Raw genomic sequence first — 22600 nt, 5'->3', positions numbered from 1 at the left:
AGAGAAACCCAGCAGTGGGTCAGGTAGCCAGTCACAACTTCCAGTTGACTCATACTGACCAAATGGGTGTTTTGCCAGGCTATGGTACTGGGTTTATATATAATGATTTTCCTCCCCTGATTGTTTTTTTTTTTTTAATTTTATTTATTTATTTAACAGAGAGAGATCACAAGTAGGTAGAGCAGCAGGCAGAGAGAGAGAGGAAGAACCAGGCTCCCCACTGAGGAGAGAGCCCAATGTGGGGCTTGATCCCAGGACCCTGAGATCGTGACCTGAGCCAATGGCAAAGGCTTAGCCCACTGAGCCACCCAGGCACACCCCTCCCTTGATTGTTTTTAAGATTTCTTTAACTTTTCTCTGAGACAAATAACACATTATATGTTAATTTAAAAAAAAAAAATAGAGGGCTCCTGGATGGCTCAGTTGGTTAAGCATCTGCCTTCAGTTCAGGTCATGATCCCAGAGTCCTGGGATGGAGTCCTGCATCAGGCTTCCAGCTCCATGGAGAGTCTGTTTCTCCCTCTGACCTTCTCCCCTCTCATGCTCTCTCACTCTCTCTCAAAGAAATAAAGAAAATCTTTTTTAAAAATAAAAATAAAAAAAGAAACTAAAAAAACTATTTCTTTAACTTTGGTTCTTAGCAGTTTGACAATGATGTTCTTAATGTGTTTTGTTTGTTTGTTTGTTCGTTCATTTGATTTTTCTTTAACAAATTGTGGCTTGTATTCTTTCAGACTTTGGAAAATTTTCAAGCATTGTCTCTTCAAATATTCTTTTACCTCTCTTTCACTCTTTTCTTCTGGGATTCCAATTACATGTGTGTTAGTTCATTAACCCAAAGTTGTTCCCTTCCTCTCCTCCTCCTTTTCCTGTTTCTCCTTCTTCTTCCTCTTTGTGTTTCAGTTGTATGATTTCAGCTGACTTATTTTTCAACTACACTGATTCTTTCTTCTGCAGTTTCTAAGCTGTTAATAAGCTTATTGAAGAAATTCTTGATCTCTGATCTCATGGTTTTTTTTTTAATTTCTAGCATTTCCATTTGACTGTCTTATAGTTTTCATCTTTATAATATAACTGTTAATGCCCATTGTCTATTTGTTCCATTAGATATTTTAACATTTTAATCATAATTCTTTTGGATTCCCTGTCAATTCCTACATCTTGATCATCTCTGAGTCTAGATCTGTTGAATTCTTTATTCCTTGAAGATGGATTGATTTTTCTTTTTGTAGAAGCTACTGTGATGATATTTAAATTCATCTATGTCAGCTAATGGGAAATAAAAACTCACCATGAGAGATGGGAGACTCCATACTGGGAACTCTGATCCAAATGGGTATTTTGGAAGGCAGCTATGCTCACCACTATACCACCAACGCCAAATGGGTATTTTGGGTCAAGAGCTGACTCTGGTAGAATATACTGACTGAGGCAGAAAGGGCCTCTGAAACCAGGCCTCCACATAAGGCAGCCAGGCTTTGGCAAAAATAACTAAGTGTGTGAATATAAAAAATTTTAAAGCCATGAAATAAAATATTAAGTCTAAGACACCTTGCACCCTGCACAGGGATTCAGATGAGTAGCAACATCATAGTGGAGATCCATCTGGCTCTATGGAACAAAGTTTGTTTGCTTGTTTGTTTGTTTTTTAACTAATAGATTTCAATTTTTAAGACAGGTTCAGGTTTACCCAAAAAAATGCACAGAAAGCAAAGAGTTCACCTATATGCCCTCTGAGTTTCCCCTATTATTATTTTGCATTGATGTGGTATATTTGTTATAAAAAAATTGATAAACCAATATTGGTACATTATTATTAGCTAAAGTCCGTGGTTTACATTGGGATTCACCCCTTGTGTGTATAGTTCTATGAGTTTTGATGGATGCATAATGTCATATAGTCACCATTACAACATCATATAGAATAATTTCATGGCTCCACCAATTCATTCTTTACTTCCTCCTTGCCAAATCTCTTCCAACCATGACTTTTTTTTTTTTTAAAGATTTTATTTATTTACTTGAGAGAGAGACAGTGAGAGAGAGCATGAATGAGGAGAAGGTCAGAGAGAGAAGCAGACTCCCCGTGGAGCTGAGAGTCCGATGCAGGACTCGATCCCGGGACTCCAGGATCATGACCTGAGCAAAAGGCAGTCGTCCAACCAACTGAGCCACCTAGGCGTCCCCCAACCATGACCTTTTTATTGTCTCTACATCTTTGCCTTTTCCAGAATGTCATCGAGTTGGAATAATATAGCTTGTAACCTTTTAAGATTGGCTTCTTTCACTTACAATATACGTTTAAGATTCCTCTGTGTCTTTGCATGACCTGATAGCTCCTGCCTCTATATTTCTGAATGATATTCCATTGTATGGATGTTGTGATGGTTAATTTTCTGTGTTAATTTGACTGGGCTGTGGAGGGAGGCTGGAGAAGGGATAGTGGGCAGATGTTAGATTAAATATTATTCTGGGTATGTCAGTGAGAGTGCTTCTGGATAAGAATAACATTTGAATCAACAGATTGAGAAAGCAGATGGCCTTCCCCAGTGTGGGCAGGCCTCATCTAATCCACTGAATGCCAGAATAGAACAGAAGACTGAGCCACAGAGAACTCAGTCAGTTTGTCTGAGGTCTTCAAGCTGGAACATCATCAGTCTTTTCTTGCCTTAGGACCCAGACTGGAACTTAAATCATCAGCTCTCCTAAGAATTTGGGACTACAGATCTTCGGACTTTTTGGTCCCAGGCAGAGAACCAGACTAATTTAAACTCCTCCATAGGGGACAAAATGAAAAACAAATATTTGCAAGACCAAATAGGAGCAGGACAAGAGCTAAAGGCAAATGACAACAGTGCCCCCATCCCTTGGGACTTTTGTAAATCGTTGCCTGGGACATGTTCTATTTTCATTTCCAGGTACATAATCAATGGTTCTTCCAATGGTTCCATTTAGTGCCTAGAACATGGAACTGGTAGACATGGGAGGAATCTGAGGTGTGTGTGTAGAGCTGAGGTTCACGGTGTTGCAGAATGGAACAGGAAAACCCATAATTCACAGGGTGAAATGTGAACCAGGAACATACTGTTTTATTACTATTATTGCTTGCCTACTGAATCCCTAGGCAAGTGTACATGGAGAGACACAGCTTATATGCAGAAATGTCAAGAACCATGAAGAAACACTGCATACCCATTACCCCACCACCCAAATCTGACTATTCTTAGCTTGAAATTTAAATGTCATCATTAATTTACTCAATTTGTTGGAAATGTTATTTATCTGAAAGTACAGAACATTGCAAAGGTAATTTTCTCTTGTTGTTCTTTTGAATAAGTGGAAAAAGGAGCTTAAAATCCCAGTTTAAAATTCTTGTAAAATATTAAGCAAAATCACCAAGGTCTCAGATGAACCTGTATGTACAAATAGTCATAAGCAGCTAAGAATTGGAGTCACATAAAACATTTATACTTCTTTCTGTCCCACAGTGGTAGAGAAAGGTGGGAAGTGGAGAGCCAGAAGGCAAAAGAAAGATAACCATGGTTTCACTTGGCAGTCATCTGACTAAGCCTTCAGGTTTTAGTTAGACTCTTAAAGAAGATTTTACGGAGATTAGATACAGTATCTTTCCAAGTAAATGCCACTGCTTTCCCTTGCTTAAGGTACAATTATGCCAATGGTACTTTTCTGTCTCCAACTAATCGCTTAAGTACCCACCTGTCTAAATTAGGACATCTAATACACTCTTGTAAGCTCTTCTCATCAAGAAGACATAAGAACCCAAAGGACCCACTTAATCCAAAAGGATCAGTCTTGTTCCCAAACACCACAAAGACAGACAAATACGAAATCCCATCTGTTCACCAGAAGATTCTAGTTTTAAAATATTGTTGTCACACATTATGGCACTATTAAAAACTGGCTCCTACTGACAACACCAAATGCTGACAGTGATGTAGAGTAACAGGAACTCTCAATAATTGCTGGTGGGAATGCAACATGGTATAGTCATTCTGGAAAACCATTTGGCAATTGATTACAACAGATAAGCTACCACACAATCCAATAGCCATGCTCCCAGGTGTTTTCCCAAATGAGCTGAAAATTTATGTATACACAGAAACCTGCAAACAAATATTTATAGAAGCTTTATTCATAATTGTAAAAAACTGGAAACAATCAAGATATACTTCAATGAGTGAATGAATAAACAAACTGTGGTACATCTGTGATGAAGAATAGTGGGAAGAAAGGCAGGTAGGGACAAGGAGTCGCCCTGTTCTAAGGAAACCACCCTTAAAAGGATTTTATACGACCCTGGAAGGAGACACCCCCCCACTCTTTCCCACATAACAGACAGATGACAAAAACCCGATTGGATGACAGGCACAAGTTAATCAGATTAAAACAGCATGCCAACAAGCCCATAACAATCCCTAGACTTGGAAACTCTGGTGGCAACCCTCTCTTGTTCCCTCCCTCTTCAGGAGATTTGTACTATCACTTCATTATCAATCAAACCTCTCTTTGCTGCCCGCCTCTCTGTTTGGTCTATCTCTTCATTCTCCAAAGCAGTGTCCAAGAACTGTGGGCACTGAACGAAAAGAAATCCTATAACATCTATATCAGGGTTTGCTAAAGAAATAGAACTATTAGACTATTTAATATATTTGACTTTAATTTTAATGTGGCCAAATTTTTCAGGCCTTTAAAACATATGTTGTGCTATTTGACTCTTGATTAAATGAATCTATCCTATCCCAATGTCATAAAGGTATATCGTTATCTATAGATATAGATAACATATCTTTTATATTTTCTTCAAAAATTTTATAATATTTTGGGCAATGATTTCTGTGTGCTTTAATTACTACTATAGTCCAATATCTGGAAGAGTGTTGACACAAAAGAAGGCAGGCAACATTTGTTAAAAGAGTGAAAGGAGGGGCACCTGGGTGTCTCAGTCTGTTAAGCATCTGCCTTAGGCTCATGTCACCATCCAGGGTCTGCATCGGGCTCCCTGCTCAGCGGAGAGCCTGCTTCTCTCTGCCCCTACTCTTGCACTCTCTTCAAATAAATAAATAAACTCTTTAAAGAAAAAGAGTGAAAGGAGATGAAATGTTCAGGGGAAAGCAAAGTAAGAATGGAAAATCAAAATGGTGAGAGGGAAATGAAATTTCTTTAATTCATGCAAGGTAAAGAGCACTGCCTTGTGTCATACCTTTCCATACTTCCTGATTAGAAATCAATGGGTGCCTATTTAGGGCATGATAAATCCTTGTATCTGGCCATTACCCAAGACAAAGTGGAGATAGTTGTCTGACTCAGCTGCAAGGTCAAACCAGGAAATAATGACATACAGAGGTGGGGCTGTCACGCACGAGTGCCTTCACCCAGCTGCTTAGATATCACCAATTATGAGTTCTAACCTGGTTCCTAATTGGATAATGTGTTTACCCTGCTGTTAGGCATGTTTAATGAATACCTTTTGGGCTTCTTTATATTGCATTTACTTATTATACAGCATTAGATAACACTGTTTTATTTTGGCTTTGAACTGATAAAGATAATCCAAAATTTAAGCTAGTGGACCCAATGATGTTATTTCTGGCTCTCATAAGTCTTAATCCAAACATCAATTCTCCTCTTGAGGTACTCTGTTTTCCTTCAACTAATAAGGAGATACTTTCTATAGCCTCACAGGCTCTGGCCTTCAAAGTGGTATTGATCATGACATCAATTGCTTTCATTAAATGCACATTCATTGTTCTTGGAACCAATGTAAGAACTGCCTTGCATTGTCCCAAAAAGGAGCTGTACAAGGCACCCATAGCCCCTTAGGCTAAAGACCAAGGCAGAGATTTTTCAGAAGCTGCAGTGACAGCAACTAGGCTTCCCAAACCAAGCCAGTGAAATCTCCTGTAGGATTAGCACTGTAAAGAAGGATGATGTGAATCACTGGCATAAGTTAAAGATTGACATCTGACTAGAAGAAAAATAGAAAACTGGTACTTCTGTGGATGTAAAACTTCCAGGCAGAACTTACATCTTTGCACACCATGGGTCTGTGATGTCATACCTGAGAACTGAGGCATACTTTTTTTAAATCTCTTATTAATTATCTTGCTTTTATCAAGTCTGCTTCTGGTATGACATACATATTTAGCATATCATGACTCATAAAACATTACTTCCCAGTTTATCTGAATGTGTTTCATCATGTCACTGGTTGTCTGTACCTGGTTCGGAATGTCTTTTGGTTGAGCCCAAGTGTTGTGTCAGATAACCCCTAAGGATAGCTAAATATTGAGGGCTCCAACACATGCATTGTGAGCCGCAACCCTGCCCCCAAATTCCCACAGTCCCTATGGGACCCCCACTGGCCCTGCCCTCTACCTGGATCCCCGCCCCTCTCCCACCCTGCATCCAGTCCTACAGCCAGATCAGAGCTCATGGTTGTCTATGCTTTCTAATGCCAGTCTGCATGTTTCTCTAGTCCACAGGGCTTTTAACTTGGAGGCAATGAAATTTCTCCACATGGTATTTCTTTTATGTTACACAAATATAAGATTCAAAAAGTCATAATTTCTGTATAGATTTTATCACTTGAGCACCTAGTGAAGATTTTGCTTTGTAGACAGAAATATTGAACTTATACTCGAATATTGTTGGGTCTATTCTTGTATACTAGTATACTAGTATACTTTCTCATTCCATTCATCCAGCAGTTATCTAGGGATTGTTAAAAGCCTGATGTGTAGGAGACCTGGGTGGCTCAGTTGGTTGAGCATCTGCCTTTGGCTGGGATCGTGATCCCAGGGTTCTGGGATCAAGCCCCTTGCCAGTTTCTTTGCTCTGCGGGGAATCCTCTTCCTCTGTCCCTCCCACCACTCCTGTGTGCACGCTCTCTCTCTCTCTCCCTCCCTCAAGAAAAATACAGAAATAAAATCTTTAAAGTCTGTTGTGGAGACACCAATTATTGTTTGTTTCAATACATTGATTACTCTTATCAGTTACTACACAGAAGAGCTTGATCTCTTCTCTATAGTTTGGTTTGCTCCCATATAGCTCAGCATCTTCCCGATTTAAAAACCCAAAGGTATTACTAGGCATTTTTAATCATTGAAGTCCTTGGTTGGTTCTTGGAATAGAGACCACTCTACAAGAGGACAGTGGTATGTATTCAGTCCTCCCTAAATATAAGTGTTCATCAGACAGTTGTAAGTCGTGCCACTTGTCAGTAGAGGGAAAAGTCACTTATTTTGGATATTATATGTGCAAGGAACGCCAGCTCTGAAGAGTAACTGCTCTCATCAAGAGCAACAGGATTAGGGAAAATGTACTGAAAAGGGAGAATAAAATTAAAGGATCAACTTCAAAGACGGATGGACCTTAGGTTACATTATATTTACTGCACACCCTTTTGTCAACATTACTTGACCATTAGGTCTCTACTTTATGGCTTAGTTTCTAGATAGTTCGTTTGGACAACATTAATACTCCTTTTTTACCTAAATCTTCTGTTAGTCAATAAAGTTGTGAATCCTTATTCTGGTTTGTTCAGTAGATTGCTCTCAAATTATTTCCCAATTTATATAAATAAGAATTTATAAAGACTAAGAAAACATATAAATAAGTTTGCACATATAAATGATTAAATCAAGCCTATCAATGTTGTTTAAAATGATTAGTAACTGTCATTACTGGTATGTGTTTCATTTTTAACAATTAATTGATAGAGGAAAAATAATACCCTAAGATAGCTAATTCAGAACCCTTGTTTCTATTTCTTCTTTGTTCCAGAATAATTTATAGATTTTACTTATTCATTCATTCATTCATTCATTCAGGGAGAGCTTGAGCAGTGGGAGAGGCACAGGGGAAGAGAGAGAGAGAGAATCTCAAGCAAACTCCACACTCAGCATGGAGCCTAAAGTGGAACTCAATCTCACAGCCCTAAGATCATTACTTGAGCTGAAATCAAGAATCAGACATTTAACCCACCGAGCCACTCAGGCATCCCTGCCCAAAAGTAATTTAAAGGAGTGATTAAAAATTTCCAATGGAAGGAATATGTTTTATTTTTATTTTTTATTTTTTTGTTGTGCATTTCCACATTTTCTGCATTATGGTTAAGAATGTGGTCTTACGGGGGCGCCTGGGTGGCTCAGTGGGTTAAGCCGCTGCCTTCGGCTCAGGTCATGATCTCAGGGTCCTGGGATCGAGGCCCACATCGGGCTCTCTGCTCAGTAGGGAGCCTGCTTCCCTCTCTCTCTCTCTCTGCCTGCCTCTCCATCTACTTGTGATTTCTCTCTGTCAAATAAATAAATAAAATCTTTAAAAAAAAAAAAAAAAAAAAAAAAAGAAAGAATGTGGTCTTACATGAATTCTGATTTGGGAACTCTAAAATTTTTCAGTGTGGTTTAATGTATCTTCAGTTTGGGTAAGTATTGCATGTGGATTTCACAATGAAGTGTATACTTTTATGTGTTAAGTATAGGTCTCTTTATCTTTTTATTAATAAGAATTTTAATATTCCATTAAAATTTTTAAGTTTTAACTATTCCCATTTTGATATTTTTGTTTCTGACTTATAGTTGACTTTCCTGCTGGTTGGGAGAGTTCTCATTTTCTCCTTGTCATTTTGTTAAGTTTTGCTTGCTATGTATTTGAAGGTATATCGATAGGTACATTACAGGTTCGTGGTTTTCCTACCAATAAAGACTTTTGCCATACAGCCTAATTATTTTTGTTTTTATATTGCTACATTTGTCTTCTTTATATTAATGTTTACCTTATAAATCTTTCCCATTCTTTCTAGTCACTTTTCAATGTATGATTTCTTTAATATCAAAAAGTCAGAATTTGTTTTTATCTCCCACAATATAAGAGCTTCTGCCTTTTTGTTTTTCTAAGTAGACACCATGCCCAACATGGGCCTCAAACTCACAATCCTGAGATCAAGGGTCACACGCTCTATGGACTAAACCAGCTAGGCACCTTTGAGAGCTTTTACCTTTTCATAGGATAAAACTATTTCATGTTTATTTTTCCTTCTCCTATATTTTTATCTTACTCTTTATTTGCCAATTATCACTCTTTCTTATTTCCTCTCTCCTTCTTACCTTTGTTGGATTAAAGTTTTTTTTTCTCTCTATACTTAATTTTGATTCTCTCTTGTGACATATAGAGAGACTGATAGCTATATCTATCTATTAATAGCTATAGATACATATCATATATCTTTCTAATACCTAATATATATACATAAATAATTTCAATATTAATAGTGCTTATACTAATTTTAATATTTGTATTTAATTTGTATTCTTCTAGTAGCGTCTAGTGTCTTTTTATGTTCTCAAACGTGATAAAAATGGAACATGATTTGATTTCTCTCCTTCTAATGTCCCAGAATCTCCTATGTAGAAATAATTTTCAGTTTGTTGTTTTAAAGTTTTGGCTCTTTTTCCATTCATTATACACCAATAATTAGACTTTATATGTTTTGCTAGTGTTACTATTTTTCACATCTCACATATATATACCTCATTTTTATTTTATTTTATTTTTGTACTTTAAACTGCATAGCAGTTTTATTCTTTTTTTAAAATTTGTTTATTTATTTATTTCAAGTAAGCTGTAGGCCCAACATGAGGCTTGAATTAATGACCTGAAGATCAAGAGTCATGTGCTTTACAGAAGGAACCAGCCAGGTACCTCGCAGAGAGGCTTTTTTTTCCTGTTTTAAAAATTAACATATAATGTATTATTGGTTTCAGAGGTACAGGTCCTTGATTCATCAGTCTTATAGAACACCCAGTGCTCATTACATCACTTGCCCTCCATCATGTCCATCCCCCAGTTACCCTATTCCTCCAATCCCTCCCCTCCGATCCCTCATTTTTAGAGTCACTGTTTAATTTACTAGAATATATCCTCAAACAATTCTTCCAGGAAGAATGTGTGGCTATGCCCTTAGCTTGCTTATCTAATAGGGCTCTCCAGGTTTTCCTGGAGTCACTTACCTGAAGCGATGTCTGGCTTATCCGCTCCAGTTTCCACACTCAGTATTCTTTCTACCTGTGTCTACCAGTGAGGTGACCACAACTACCCTTTGTCCACTTGGGAAGAAGGACAAGGAGAAGAGTAAGTGTACCTGCTCTGTACCCAGCTACCCATGGATAATTCTGCTAACTATTCTAATAACTTTCTTACTTCTTGTGTTTACTTACGTGAGCTTGGAGTTGCTGTGAAATGTCCATGCCTTCAAACCAGAGCTCTTCTGCATGTCTTTTGTGCTACAATTTTCTTCAGTATTATTTTCCAGTGAGGGAAGAAGCCACCTCAGCACCTCTATCCGTTACTTAGATGTTTCTGAGTGTCCCAGGGGAAGAATCTATGTAACTAGGGCCTGCCTCTCTGTGCTCACAGCAGCAGAGTGGCCTGCCCATTGAGACAGATACAGCTCTGGTGAGCTGTGTCCAAAGCAGAAAAGCTAAGAAGTCTCTTTTCATAGAAGCCATATGTGCAAGGGTGTTACAGGAGACAGAGTGATGACCTTCTTGTGATGTCTTTGTACTCATGCCCAGAACTTGCAGAAGTGTTCACTTACATGGCAAAAAGGACTCTGCAGTTGTGACTAAGAATCACATGACATTGGGAGGAATATTCTGTGTAGTATTAACAAGAGGGGCCCAATGTAATCAGGAGATAGGAGAAAGGGTTACAGTCAGAAAAACAGACGTGGTAAAGAAGCTAAGTTTGAAGATGGAAGACGGGACTTGAGCCAAGGAATGCAGGCAGCTTCTAAAAAACAAAGAAATGCATTCTACATGTGACCCTCCAGAAGGGACACAACTCTGCCAAAACCTTGAGTTGAGCCCATAAAACCCATTTTTGACTTCTGACTTCAGAACTGTGAGGTAAGATGTTTGTGCTGTCTTTAGGCACTAAGTTTGTTATACTTTTTTATGTAGCAGCAATAGGAAACTAATACAGGTAGCATCTTTCCCTAGCAACAGCGATTTTGGAGTGGGGGAGGTGTGGGCTTCCTATTCTCCCCATGCTATCTTCAATGTAGGGTGGCCCCAGCCAAACCAGCCGAAGCTCTCCAGAGAAACCTGTTTCTTCTTCCCTGCCCTGGAGTCAAAATCAGGGACAGGGGCCAGTTACCTCACAAATGGGAACCCGTGGAAGTTTGCACTTTAGTGGAATTATGCTATAAGACTGTGTTGGGTACCATAATGGCAAAAGAGCTCAGGAATGTCACTGGGACTGGTGAAAGATGAAATCTTGTTCAGGGATGCAGAGAGGGAAAAGCAAGCAAAAGAAAGGCCTCTGCCCAGATGAATCCTCCTGAGAGCTGGGTAGAAAGCATGAACCTACTGGCTAGGTTCTCTGCTCTCACTGCTCCACCAGGAGCTCCTGGCTGTCAGTCCACAGGGGAAGGAAATCTCCAGATTAGGTCCTGATATTTCTGCACCCCAATGCTAACATCTAGAAGGAATATGCTCTGACAGATGTGGATGTGTTTGATAAGCTCCAGGTGACCTCTGGATGCTGGATCAGGTCTGGTTCCCCGATCCAGCCTCCCAAGACCCAGATGGGCCATCCCTTCACTTCTCTCTCTGCTTCAATGTCAGAGCTGGCTCACTCTCACCTTTACAGTAACTCTATTTCAGTGGCCCCATTCCCCATACCTAGCTTAGCTGATTCTGGGAGATGCCAATAACTTCAAATCTGAGGGAGCAAGAACTAGAGTAGAGCTTCCTTGGGGTGCTTGGGTGGTTCAGGTCATGATCTTGTGGGTCTGGGATCTGGCCTTATGTAGGGCTCTGCACTCAGAAGGGAGTCTGCTTGAGGACTTCTCTCCCTCTCCTCTGCCTCTCCCCACTGCAGCCCCACTCTCTGTCCTCTCAAAAATAAATAAATCTTAAAAAAAAAAAAAAAAAGAAAGAAAAAAGAATACAGCTTCCTTTCCTCCAAAAAGTTTCTGAATTCCTTAACCTCTTCTTGCCCCTCCCCACATCAGAGAAATGTGCTTCAAGCTGATTTTTCCATCCGGGGCTGACTGTGAAGCAAGTGACAATTACAAAGAGAAAGGTTAAACAAATATAAGTTTAAGTAAGTTTGAGGTGTGTACTCTGGTAAGGCACCCTCCTCCCCTGATTGCGCTTGGATCCTTAATCTCAGACTTATGACTAACTCTGCCCATCATACTGTCGTGTATCTTTAATGATAGAAATCAAGTGTCACAGTGTCTGGCATATTGAAAACACTCCATACATATAATTATTTTGAAGTAATACTGTGGCAAAGAATGCTTATTGCCCTATAATATCCCTTCTCTCTTCTTTAGTAACAGAACCCTAGGAAGTAGGCTTGGCTGTAAGATATTTCTTAGACTGTTGCAATTAGATGTGGCCAGTGAGATATAATGTAAGTATTCTCCGAGGTTTCTAAGAAGGGTCCACAAAAGGAGAGGGACAGATGCCCTTTGGCCCTTTGGCCCATCTGCTCTTCCTCTTTCCTGTGTTTGGAATGTAAATGTGACAGCTAGAGCAGAGCAGGAATTTGGCATCATTTTCTTCTGGATTATTTTTATGTAGGAAAAAACAAATGTCCATATGGTTTAAGACACTTTATTTTAGCTTTCTGTATGCAACCAAACATAATCCCAACTAAAGCAAGCCTGTTTTTGCTAGTTTGTAGAGAACAGAAGAAAAGAAACATGGAGAGAAGATTGAGGAAATAGGGAAGAGACAAAACAAAACAAAACAGTGTTAAGATTCTACGGGTGGTGTATTCCCTTAAGTCTTTCAAAGAACAAAACGTCCGATCTATTCTGCCATCACACGTGTTTTTGGCGACACAAATGAGCTCACGGACAATCGGTAAGTAGGGAAATGATGTCAATGTAATAATGCTCAAGTCATTTTGGTTCATAAACAGTTTTACTCAGCATGTGATTTCCAAGAAATCAGGAGCAAACTCCCTCCACAATTAAAGAGCAAGCTTCAGCGACAGTATATGAATGCCTTAAGAAAGAAATCCTGCAGAGGTAACTTCCTTTAGTGAAAGCAAGGGTGGGGTTAGTGGTTTCAATAGCTGCTGCACATTTCCCTACATTAAACTATTTGCCTGGAGCTATGAAGACAGGTAAGAAACTTGCAATATTTCCTTCTGTATTTTGAAATTTTGGGGGGTGTCTGGGTGGCTCAGTGGGTTAAAGCCTCTGCCTTCAGCTCAGGTCATGATGCCAGGGTCCTGGGATTGAGCCCCACATTGGGATCTCTTCTCCGAGGGGAGCCTGCTTCCTCCTCTCTCTCTACCTGCCTCTCTGCCTACTTGTGATCTCTGTCAAATAAAAAAATATATTAAAAAAATTTTTTTAAAGACTATTTATCTATTTATTAGAGAGAGAGCAAGAGAACATGGGTGGGGTGCAGAGGCAGAAGGAGAGTAAGAAGCAGACTCCCTGCTGAGCAGGGAACCTGAAGTGGGGCTTGATCCCAGGACCCTGAGATCATGACCCCCGCAGAAGCCAGATGCTTAACAGAGTTAGCCACCCAGGAGCCTTCCTTCTGTATTTTTTTTTAATGATGGATCCTCCTGAATCAGATTTTTAATTTTGTTAAATCTGCTCTCTTGAAGCAAATGCTTCTATATTTCAAGGAAGAAAGTGTAAGTCCCCAAATTTAAAGTCTACACAGGGCAAGCTGCTAGTGGAGACAAACTAAGCCATTAAAAACAAAACAAAAGAAAACAAAACAAAAAAATCCTGGAGCACCTAGGTGGCTCAGCTTGTTGAGCATCTGACTCTTGGTTTCAGCTCAGGTCATGGTCTCAGGGTTTTGAGATCAAGTCCAGCACAGGGCTCTGTGCTCAGCACAGAGTTGACTTGAGATTCTCTCTCTCTCTGCCACTCCCCATGTTTACATGCACAGACTCTCTCTTTCTCTAAATAGTTGAATAAAATGTTTTTTAAACAAATACATGTTTATGGTTTTTGTTAGCACTCCTGTTATAAAGTTAGTGTGTTCTGCCTCTAACCTTACTTATCCCATATGCCCTTTTTTAAGCACATGCTTTTGTAGAACGCAAAGCTTTCTACATGATTTTATTAACAAAAAAACTAGCTGTGCTAGGAAAACAGTACAAATAGCTCTAGAACAAAGTATAACTGATACAACATTCCTCTTTCACATCTCAGTGCCAATTTTATGGCCACAGTTGGCTTTCCGACCTGCTAACTTCTATAATTTCATCTTCTAGAATCATCTAGGAAAAAAGTCTTGAAAAATATCAAGACTTAAACATTTTACTCCTATTCTCAGAGGAGATATACTTTTCCAGAATGAGAGCATGAGTGGTGGGATGCAGGAGTCAGGGGCTTGGGACAGGAGAGCAGTGGGAAAAGGTCTCGGGCAATAGTGATGAAAGGTCCCCAGAAAACCTCCCCGGAACTGACAGAAGACAAATTGCTCAGATGGGGTTCCTGGAAAACGCAAATGAGAGGATATGCTTGGGCATATGGAAAGCTAACACTTAAAGGTGTCTTGCAGCTCTACTGAGGGCACTGGGAAGAATTAGCTGTAAAACCATAGACAGACAGTTCTAACTTGGTTTGAAAAACAAGATATAGGACTGTACCTGCAGCTCCCACTATACAGTGTGGACCACACATCCTGCACTGGCCATCAGGACCGAAGAATAAAAAAATGGATGTCATCCTGCTGCATTTCCAGAGTTCCGGTAATAACCCTGTACTTTTAATAGGAAATTTACTTGTCCTAAGCACATGGAATACTTGATACTTTTGTGCCTGTGGCATAGCTCAGAGGGCTTCTCTACCTCTCAAAACCCTGGTCAGGAAGCGTCATCCCTGCACTTCTCCAGAGATATAAAGTTCTGATATCCACTTTCTCTTTCTGAGTATCCTTATCCAGACCTTTGGCTTCAAATAGCAACAGTATATACACCTACTTGTCCCAGTTTCCTAGACCCAGCCCAGATCTCGCTCCTGAAAAATTCCTTGGTTATCTTATATACCTCTTTGACAGATATTAGGCTTATTGTGATGTAGGCCTCCCTCGAAAAGGGTGGGCCTTCATAGGGAAACAACCTTTTAAAATACATGCAGGTGAATACCTATTCTTCTCAAACTGTTCCAAAAAATATAAGAGGAAGGAAAACTCGCAAATTCATTTTATGAGGCCAGTGTCACCCAGATACCAAAACCAGGTAAAGATAACACAAAAAGAGAGAACTATAAGTCAATATATCTCATGAATACAGGTGTAACAATTCTGCACAAAATATTAGCAAGCTGGATCCAACAATACATTTAAAAAATCATATACCACAATCAAGGGATGCAATGTTGTTCAATACTTATAGATCGATTGACATGATATAGCATGTCAACAAGAAAAAGGATAAAAACTGTATGATCAGTTCAGTAGATGTAGGAAAAGCATTTGATAAAGTGCAATATATATTCATGATTAAAAACCCTCTGCAAAGTAGGTCTAGAGGGAACATACCTCAATATAATAAAGGCCTTATATGAAAACCCTATAGCCAACATCATACTCAATGGTGAAAAACTGAGAGATTTCCCCTAGGGTCAGGAACAAGACAAGGATGTCCACTCTCAACACTTTTTTTTTTTAATGTTCCAAATGTCATTGGTTTATCTTATTCCACTCTGATGCAAAACCAAAGATTCTACTACAGCACAGAGACCAATGTATTGAAAGGTCGTGAGAAAGTTCTGTGGACCTGCTGACGGATCAGGTCTTTTCCTTTGTAACATGACACTACATTATCGCTTAAGGCACATGTTTCAAGTAACCCTGTGGAACTCAGATGAAATGTGGCACAAACATGATGACTTCTAGGCATGCCTTCAAGTACCTCACTCAGGATGGACCTGCGATCTATAGAATTCAGTGTGAGGAGGATTACAATTCTTTTTTTTTTTTTAAGATTTATTTTTATATTTATTTATTTATTTGACAGAGAGAGATCACAAGTAGGCAGAGAGGCAGGCAGAGAGAGGGGAAGCGAAGCAGGCTCCCTGCTGAGCAGACAGCCCGATGCGGGACTCGATCCCAGGACCCTGAGATCATGACCTGAGCCGAAGGCAGCGGCTTAACCCACTGAGCCACCCAGGCGCCCGGAGGATTACAATTCTTTAGAAGAATAAAAATTTCACACTTTAGAAATTTCACATAAGAATTTTAAGGCCAAAACATCGTGGGTTCCCTTCACTACCAGGGACGAATAAGATGCTTACTCAAAACCACATTAAGCTTCTAGTTCAAATCCCAACCCAAACTTGTGACCTCCTGCACTGAAATTCTTTCCTTTGATTAAAGCTGATAGGGTCAGTCTGATGCCTGGTCAAAGGGTCTGAGTATAATCTGGTCCAATCAAGCTGGCATTATTTACTCTAGCAGAGAAGTTCTACAGCCCGGCTTGAATTTAGCAGCAATGTCAAAATGGGTATTGTTATTGCTGACTGTCCAAGCAATTTTTATTGACCTTTCAATCTTCTCATTAACCTTCTTCTAGGTAGACCCTCCAGATTCAGCGTCATGATTCACATGAGTGTGCAGCTGGAAGTCTGCAGCCTTGTAACACAGGGCAAAATTATTCTGTGATAGTTTGCATTGTCTATGTCAAAACTCACCTGATAGCCAGTAAGCTAACCTTCAAAGGCTAACAGAGCCCAGCCATAGATGGTTGGTCTAGAAAAATCTATATCAACATTACTTAGGAAGACCTTCAGCATTGCCCTGGTAGAGCAGAGACAGACCCTCTGGTTGAAGATATGTGTAATACACCAACTTACTATGACCTAGGAAAGGCCACCAAGGATGTCTTCAATAAAGGATATGGAATCAGAATGGTCAAAATAGATCTGAGAACCAAGTCTTATAGTGGAGTGGAATTTTCTACTTCTGGTCATGCTTATGCTAATACAGGGAAAGTGTCAGGCAACATAGAGACCAAATATAAAGTCTATAACTATGGGCTTACTTTCACCCAGAAATGGAATACAGACAATATTCTTGGAACAGAAATCTCTTTGGAGAATAAGTTGGCTGAAGGGTTGAAACTGACTTTTGATACCTATTTATGTGGAACACAGGAAAGAAAAGTGGAAAATTGAAGGCCTCCTATAAAAATAGATCGTTTTAGTCTTGGAACTCCCACCACTTTTATTCAACAAAGTATTGAAGTTCTAGCCATAGAAATTACATAACATAAAGAAAGGGCATGCAAATTGATAAGGAGGAAGTAAAATTCTCATTATTTGCAGATGACATGATACTATATACATAAAACTCTAAAGACTCCACCAAAAAAACTATTAGAATTAATAAATGAATTCAGTAAAGTGTCAGTCATTGTACAGAAATCTGTGGCATTCCTATATATTAGTAATATATAGGAATAATAAACCAGAAGAAAGTGAAAGTAAGAAAACAATCCTATTTATAATTATACCAAAACAATGCCACATCTAGATATAAACTTAACCAAGATATAAATGACTTGTATTCTGAAAACTATAAAACACATCTTGAAAGAAATTCAAGATGCTGCAATGAAATGGAAAGACATTTCATGCTTGTGGATTGGAAGAACAAATATTGTTAAAATAGCTATACTACCCAAAGCAATCTACATATTTAATGCAATCTCTATCAAAACACCACCAGCATTTTTCACAGAACTAAAAAAATCCTAAAATTTATATGGAACCACAAAAGACCCTAAATAGCCAAAGCAATCTTGAAAAATAAAAACAGAACTAGAGGCATTATAATTTCAGTCTTCAAGTTATAATACCAAGGGGTATAATACAAATACAAAAATATATATTAAAATAATATGGCACTGGCATAAAAATAGACACAGAGGCCAATAGAAGAGAAAGGAAAACCCAGAAATAAACCCACGATTATATTGTCAGTTAATCTTCTACAAAGAAGGAATGAGTATACAAAGGGGAAAAATATATCTTCAATATATGATATTGGGAAAACTGGACAGCCACATGGAAAAGAATGAAACTGGACCACTTTCTTACACCAGACACAAAAATAAATTCAAAGTGGATTAAAAACTTATACATGAGACCTGAAACCATAAAAATCCTAGAAGATAGCACAAGCAGTAGTGGCTCTGACATTGGCCATAGCAACATTTTTCTAGGTATGCTTCTGAGGCAAGGGAAATGAAAGCAAGAGTAAACTATTGGGACCACATCAAAATAAAAAGTTTCTGCACAGCAAAAGAAACAATCAACAAAACTAAAAGGCAACCTACTGAATGGAAGAAGATATTTGCAAATAACTTATTCAATAAAGGATTAGTATCCAAATATATAAAGAACATTTACAACTTAAATCCAAAAAACAAGCAATCCAATTTAAAAATGGGCAGAAGACATGGACAGACATTTCTCCAAAAACTTCCAGATGGCCCACAGACACATAGAAAGATGTTCAACATCACTCATCATTAGGGCAAAGAAAATAAAAACCACAGCAAGATACCATTTCAACCTATCAGAATGACTTAAATCAAAAATACAAGAAACAAGTGTAGTGAGGATGTGAAGAGATAGGAACTCTAATGCACTGTTGGTGGGAATGCAAACTGGTGCAACCACTCTGGAGAACAGTATGGAAATTCCTCAAAAAATTAAAAATAGAACTACCCTATGACCCAGTAACTGCCCTACTAAGCATTTACCCCCAAAATACAAAAACATGAGTTCAAAGAGATACATGCAACCCCTATGTTTATTGCAGCATTATTTACAATAGCCAAACTATGGAAGCAGCCCAAGTGTCCATCAATTGAGGAATGGATGAAGAAGATGTGAGATAGATTTATATAGATAGATAGATAGATAGATAGATATAGATTTATATCTATATCTATATCTATATCTATAGATTTATATCTATATCTATCTATCTATCTATATAATATTTATAAACACTAAAAATATAATCTTGTCATTTGCAATGACATGGATAGAGCTAGAGAACATAATGCTAATAAAATAAGTCAACTGAAAAAGACAAATAACATATGATTTTGCTCATGTGGAATTTAAGAAAGAAAAAAAAAAACAAAAACAAAGGGGAAAAAAAAAGAGAAAGAGAAACCAAGAAACAGACTCTCAACTACAGAGAACAGACTAATGGTTACCAGAGGGGAGGTGGGGGGGAAGATAGGTGAAATAGGTGTTGGGGATTAAAGGGTCTACTTATCATGAATGAACAAAATAAAATAATTGAAAATATATGTGTAGGTGAGATAATGAAATACTCTTTCTGGCCTTGTTTCATTGTTATTATTTATTTATTTGTGTATTTATTTTATTTTTTAGAGAGAGAGAGGGAGAATGCATGCACACAAGCACATGCAAGGGTGGAGATGTGGAGGCACAGAGCGGTAAGGAGAGAGAGAATCTTAAGCAGACTCCATGCTCAGTGTGGAACTGGCCTTGGGGCTCCATCCCACAACCCTGAGATCACAACCTAAGTGGACATTGAGTCAGACCTTGAACTGACTGAGCCACCCATGTGCCCCAAGTTGCCTTTAATTGTCTAGGCAATCTGCTCCTTATCTTGTAGACTTTTGTTACTTCACTGTGTAACCTTGTTGAAGGCATTTTTGGTGACAGGGAATGCAGACTTATGTTAAAAATTTAACAGCTGGAGTGGTAAGAATGTAAATAATGCAACCAGGTGACAAATTGTTCAGGGGTACTTCTGGACATGCCTACGTAAGGAGGCCAAGAAAATGTCTCAATTTACTCTTTGGCCTGGCAGCTGAAATCCTATTGACACCAATTATTACAGAAATCTTAAGCTCCGAGTTGTTAAAATCTGAAAACCAATATGGATCCTAGGAAGAGAAAACTATAGTAATTCTAGAATTATAGGAAAACTTCTATTCCCCAAGCATCAAGGACCATTTCAAGCATTGCTCCAGCCCTCAGGAAGTTTCTATAAGATGAAGTAATGAATACACAGAAGAAACAACTGGGAAGAAAAGCGAAGACAAGATCACTTCTGATTACATGTAAAATTACATGGTAAGTTCTATGACAAGAGCTGAGAAATAAGGGTGCCATCCAAAAGTCAAATTAATACAATTGCCTCATTATCCACACACAAGAGACTAAATGTTTGAAACTATAGAAATTTTCCTTGTGAATATAGTTCAGAAATTATGCATTTTCCTGGCCATGTAAATGCAACTAATATGGTTGATTGTGAACATTTGGACATTTTGGTCATGTCAAACTTGGAACAAAGCATCTGGCATCCTTTAAAGGGTGTGCGCTTTCACAATATAGGGAGGAATCACTGATAGAATTCCATAGTTAAAAGCAAATACAATTTTTAATATGCTGAATGAGTACTTTCCTGAGTGATAGAAGAACACTCAACTAATAAATGATGGAGCTCAGGCTAACCCAAATGTCAGTGTGGCCCATCTCCTGTGGAATGTGGATGCACTTAGTGACTTCAATGATTTTGCGTTCTTAATAGAACCCAGATGATCTTAAATATTCCAGATATTATTAAAAATTAACTCGAATAGAAGTAGACTCAAAATCCTATAGTGTTCCTTAATGATTGTTTTGGACACTGATGTAGGAAAAGAGCTTTGTGCTTTTACCAACATGGCTATTTCAAATGTGCTCTCATAAATTCTTCTATAGTATCGATCTGTTCTTTATATTTTCTATATAAGAATTAGGTATCAAGTACATTAAAATATATTTAAATTTTACTCCTTGTAACACTTATTCATCATGGTCAGTGAAAGAATATAGAAAATAGAACCTTGAAACAATGCAAGTGACCCAAATGACAACTGAAACTCTTCCTTTTTAAGTCATATTTCACTTTTGTTTTGCTTGAAAATTTTCAGCAACCCCCTAAAATATTTCTATTTTGTAGAGGGAAGGACTCTCTTAATGTGGTAAAATTTAAATATTTTAGTGAAGCAGAATGCAACAGATATTTTTGAAAGGGAAGTCAAATACCATAATTTAAGTTAATTTTAAGTCAACTTCAGTATATTTATAAGTTACGTTTAACTTATTGGTATGTCATCCAACCATATTTTTTTATCTGTGAAAGGTGTGTATCATGAATGTGATAGAATTTTTAGTACTGATGATCACTTCACTATGGCGAAATAATCTCTGATGAAGGAACTTTAAAAACAGCTTTGTAAAAGAACACAAGAGCACTAATTCAAAAAGATACACGCACCCCTACGTTTATAGCAGCATTATATACAATAGTTAAGATATGGAAGCAGTCCAAGTGTCCACTGATTGATGAATGGATAAAGAAGATGTGGTACATATATACAATGGAATATTATTCAGCCATAAAAAAGAATTAAATCTTGCCATTTGCAAAGACGTGGATGGAACTAGAGTATAATGCTTAGTAAAGTAAGTTGGTCAGAGAAAGACAAATAACAGGTTTTCCCACAAATGCGGAATTTAAGAAACAAAAGAAAGCAAATGAGCAAAGGGAAAAAATGAGAGAGAGAGACAAATCAAGAAACAGATGTTTATTATACAGAACAAACTGATGGTTGGGGAGATGAGTGAATTAGGAGATGGGGATAAAGGAGTGCACTTGTGGAGATGAACACAGTGATATACAGGAGTGCTGAATCACTGTACTGTTCACCAGAAATCGATATAACACTGTATATTAACTAACTGGAATTAAAATTAAAAACCTAAAGAAAAGTAACTTTGTAAAATTGTGGATACTTGGGAAAATGGTAATTTAACAACAGAGGCTATTCAGATTTACACATGAATGTTCTATTATAAAATAACCAGTTACACTAAATCCAAACTTTTAAAGTACAGTTTACTAAGAAATAATTACTCACTTTTCCACAAGTGTCTTTACTTTCAATGTTCTTTTGAAATAGGGAGCACCCCTTGTGCATTTAAACAGTGACTGAATCAACAAAATATAATTTACACATTTGATTTTCAGGAAAATATTCTCTTTTAAGTGAGATTTTCTAGAATGTACACAAACAAATTTGTTCCAGGAAGGTCAGCTGAGGTGTGTTTTAAGTGGTGGTTTTACTGTTCAATAAAACATTGTTTGTAATTTTGTTGATGTAAAACCCTGAGGAAGGAAATGTGTTCCGGAATGGAAGCAAGCATTACAAAGAGTTTAGGGCAGTCTGGTTTGTCATGTGGCTGGGATTTCAAAAAGGAAGAGGAAATTGCGTAATTCGGTAGAGCAAGTGACAGGCAAGTGATCGGCTGTTTTTGGTCTTTATGGTAAAATTAAATCTTTAGAAATAGCAACAACATTAATTATGGTAGTACTATGCATTATTAGTGTCTCCAGGGCCTTAAAAAAACAAAGTTGTCTGTTCTAAAAATGGAATAAAAATGTATCTAATCATTCTTATCTTTACTCCTCACTATAAACAACATTATAAACCAAGAAGAGACCTAAGAGGCATTTTTAAAAAACAAGAATACTGTACTTTAGGCAGAGCATGG

At 38.0% G+C, this 22600-nt stretch overlaps 1 protein-coding gene and 1 pseudogene across 1 annotated transcript in view; both read right to left on the bottom strand.

Moving 5' to 3' along the window:
• LOC101675165 (cytochrome P450 7A1) overlaps positions 1-22600 on the bottom strand; it is a 45895-nt gene that overhangs the window by 19242 nt on the left and 4053 nt on the right. The window lies entirely within an intron of this gene.
• Positions 16174-17352, bottom strand: LOC101687867 (annotated as a pseudogene).

The sequence above is a fragment of the Mustela putorius genome, unplaced genomic scaffold, assembly GCF_011764305.1.
Source record: "Mustela putorius furo isolate JIRA1106 unplaced genomic scaffold, ASM1176430v1.1 tig00000151_pilon_pilon_pilon, whole genome shotgun sequence".
Taxonomy (NCBI): Eukaryota; Metazoa; Chordata; class Mammalia; order Carnivora; family Mustelidae; genus Mustela; species Mustela putorius.
The sequence above is the reverse complement of the archived record's forward strand: the minus strand, read 5'-3'. Positions and strand labels throughout refer to the sequence as shown.